Here is a 4,014-nt window from a genome sequence, read left to right as displayed (position 1 = left end):
TGTCTGTGTAAAAACAAGAGAGAAACTTATAATCAAGAATAGTTCTAATTATGAACAACTTAAATACAAGCTAACAGAATGTGCCTAGTATCTTCATCTTAAACAAAATAGGACAGAGACAACCAAAATGATTTATGAATTTGCCCTTGTCACATAAGAATCAGTCTGACAATATCAAATGCTGGATATAGAGCATCAGAAAATCTTGTATGTTGTAGATAGGAATGTACAATCAGTTTGGAGAACAATTGGGAAATACCTAAAGAAAGCTGAGGTCTTCCCTGGAGGCTCAGTGGTAAAGAACCTGCCTGCCAATGCGGGAGACACAAGAAACTCAGGTTTGACCCCTGCATTAGGAAGAACCCCTGGAGAAGGAAATGGCAACCCACTCCAGTATTCTTGTCTGGGAAATCCCATGGACAGAGGAGCCTCGTGGGCTACAGTCCATGGGGTCACAAAGAGTAGGACATGACTTAGGGACTAAACAAAAACAACAAAGAAAGCTGAAGATATGTATACCTTATACATTAAAAAATTCATTCCTTGATGTGTGTTATGCGTTTTTAGTATATAACTACACAAATATAAGTGAATTTTTACAGCTATCACCACAATTCAAGTTTAAACATTTCCGTTACTCCAAAGGTTCTCTACTAGATGTTTGCAGTCAATATCTGCTTCTACCCTGCCCCAAGCCCATGAAATCATTGATCTTCTTTCTATTAGTATAGTTTTGCCTTTTCTAGATAATATATATAAATGGAATTATGTAATATATTGTTTTTTTCCCTCCCTGTCTGGCTTCTTTTAATTAGCACACTGTTTTTGAGGACTATTCATGTTGCATATTATCAGTAGTTTATTGCTCCTTTTAACTGCTAAGCAGTATTACATTGTATGGATAACCATATTTTGTAAATCCATTTGCCAGTTGACTGCAGTTTGGATGTTTTTTTTTTTTTTCTCCTAGTTTCTGGCTGTTATGAATAACTCTAGTATAAACAACCTTTGTGTAGACATGTTTTCATTTTTCTTTGGTGGATACTTTGGGGTAAAATTGCTGAGTTATATAGTAAGTGGATCTTTAACTTTTTAATGAGCTACCAAACTGTTTCTCAAAGATACTGCCCCATTTTATATTCCCACCAGCAATGTATGCAGTTTCCAGCTTCTCCAATTCCTTATCAACACTTAATAATGTCAATCTCTCTGATTTTAGCCATTCTTATAGTGATTTTATAGAGGTATCTCAGTGTGTTTTTAATTTGCATTTTCTTAATGACATGATTTTGAGCATTTTTTATGTGCTTATTTTCCATTTTTGTACAGTTTTGGAGAAGTATCTTTGCAAGCCCTTAGGATCTCCTCCACACACGTGTAGTTTCCCTGTCGGCCAGGAACGTGAGGAGGAGAGATTGTCTTAGTCCTTTTATGATGCTCTCAATTGTGCTTGCTCCGGCAGCACATATACTATGATGCTCTCAATTCCAGTGTCTCCCTATTACACTGTTGGCTGGTTGGCTGCTCACCTTAAATTGGGAAACACAATGTTGGTCTAAAAAAGCTGCAGGTTTTTATAGTCTATCGCAAATGAAATCTGCCATTTTTGGCTGTGACTGTTCCTGGTGTTTGCCGCCCCCTCTTCCTCCATCTCTGCCCCAAGGCCAGTCAATCGCCTTTGACAGCAAAGTTGTTTTTTCGTTACAGCTTGCCCAAGTTGGTACGGCTATACTTCTGGCCAGCTGAGCTGGGGGAGTCAAGTATAGGAGCAGCCCCAGAGAAAGGATATAGATTCTCACCATTCTTACCCAAAGCTCTTTCATTTTTGTGTTTCAGAGTAAACGTTTCTTAATTTTCTGCCTTTGGTAGGTGTCTACATGCTGAAACAATTTTTTTTTTAGATGGTCTTGCCCATTTTTAGGCTTCATGAAAGGGAATCACGTGATCCCTTCATGTAGCGATTACTAGAAGATCAAATATGTTTTCAAAACAGATTTGTTAGAGAGTCGTGTTCAATAAATATGTGTTGAGCATGGTTAACTGAAAGGCAGATTTTGTGCTGAAGAGCCTCCAGGGAGTGATTAACTCTGCATCTCGGGATGCCAGATGATTCTGGGAGCTCCATAAATGTTTGTTGAATGAAAAAATGATCTGAAGCAACAACCAATGTTTCCTTTGCTTTTATAAGAGCGAGAAATTGGAGAGGACTAACCCCCAAATTCCTTTGAAGCTTTGTTTTGATAATAAATGTATTGATTTACATGAGGCCTTGTATTAGATTCAGCTAAGATAATAAAAATCACTTTCTCTTCTTGTGGCTCAGCTGGTAAAGAATCCGCCTGCAATGCGGGAGAACTGGCTTTGATCCCTGGGTTAGGAAGATATCCTGGAGAAGGGAAAGGCTATCCACTCCAGTATTCTGGCCTGGAGATTTCCATGAACTGTATAGTCCATGGGATCGCAAAGCGTCAGACAGGACTGAGCGACTTTCACTTTCAAGATAATAAAAAAATCCCTTTCTCTTCTATATCTTAAGAAATGCTTTTCAGATGTTAATACCACTTTAAAAAAAATCTCAATAAAAAAGCAAGTAGAAAGATTACAACCTAGGTAACATTTCCCTGTGATATCTCATACTCCTTTCTAGTTCAGACTTCTGAGCAGGTTCATTAGAAGGTTTGGTGATGTTCAGAGAACACATTAACTGGATGTTTAATTTTCAAATGTTTCTGGGCTTCCCTTGTGGTCCAGTGGTTAAGAATCTACCTGCCAATGTAGGGGACACTGGTTCAATCCCTTGTCCAGGAAGATCCCACAGGGGCATCTAAGCCAGTGTATCACAACTACTGAAGCCCCTCTGCTTAGAGCCCATGCTCTGCAACAAGAGAAGCTGCTGCAGTGAGAAGCCCGCACACCACAGCTAGAGAGTAGCCCCCACTCGCCGCAACTAGAGAAAGCCTGTGAGCAGCTACGAAGACCAAGTGCTGCCAAAAATAATTTCCTAATTTGAAGATCTCACAATGCAGCCTCATCGCCCCAAGGCAGCCATAGATGCAGCCCCTCCAGATAAAGAAGTCCTGTTCTCCAGTTTGCCTCCATTCTGGCCTGGCCCGGCCTGATTCCCTTTTCATATAAAGACCCTGCCTGTGATTTCATAACTTTTGGGACTATGGCCTCAAAGGCAGGACTGCTACCAGGAGGAGATGCTGGTAGCCAGTGGAGGATTATATTGTATGTATTTGTCATAAAAGAACTTGGGTCAGGAAGAAAGCACTGACCCCATGGACTGTAGCCCGCCAGGCTCCTCCATCCATGGAATTCTCCAGGCAAGAATACTGGAGTGGGTTGCCATGCCCTCTTTCAGGGAATCTTCCCAACCCAGGGATTGAACCCAGGTCTCACACTGCGGGTGGAATCTTTACCATCTGAGCTACCAGGGAAGCCCATTTGAACCCAGAGTGGAGGGCCATTTTGTAACCAGAGTATATACCATGACATAAATTAAAAGTGAATTGAAATGATATAGATGCCACTCATTCATTCATTCACTTATTCACAGAATATTTATGGACTGAATGGATCTGATTCACCATTGTCTCCCTTCAAGGCCAGATAAGTTCTGTTTTTTCTTTTTCTTCTAATAAATTTATTTATTTTTAATTGGAGGATAATTGCTTTACAATATTGTGTTGATTTCTGCCATATATCAACGTGACAAATCAGTTATGTACAACAAACATAATATTATAAATGTTCCATACATAATAAAAGAAGTGTTCCATACATATACTGTGAATAAATGAATGAGTAAATGACTCACATTCACTTTATTTCATATCTCTGGAAAATGGGTAACTTACTTCCTCAATCTCTCTCCTCCCAGCAATCTTCAAATTTCAATCTTAATTGATTTAAAATTGGTATCTAGTGGTATTAAATAAGACTTTGATACTTCATTAATGAAAATAAAGGGAAAAAAAAGCTCCCCAAATAGTGAACTTTTACCTGTAATCG

The sequence above is a fragment of the Cervus elaphus genome, chromosome 27 (assembly GCF_910594005.1).
Source record: "Cervus elaphus chromosome 27, mCerEla1.1, whole genome shotgun sequence".
Taxonomy (NCBI): Eukaryota; Metazoa; Chordata; class Mammalia; order Artiodactyla; family Cervidae; genus Cervus; species Cervus elaphus.
This window is presented reverse-complemented; position numbering follows the sequence as displayed.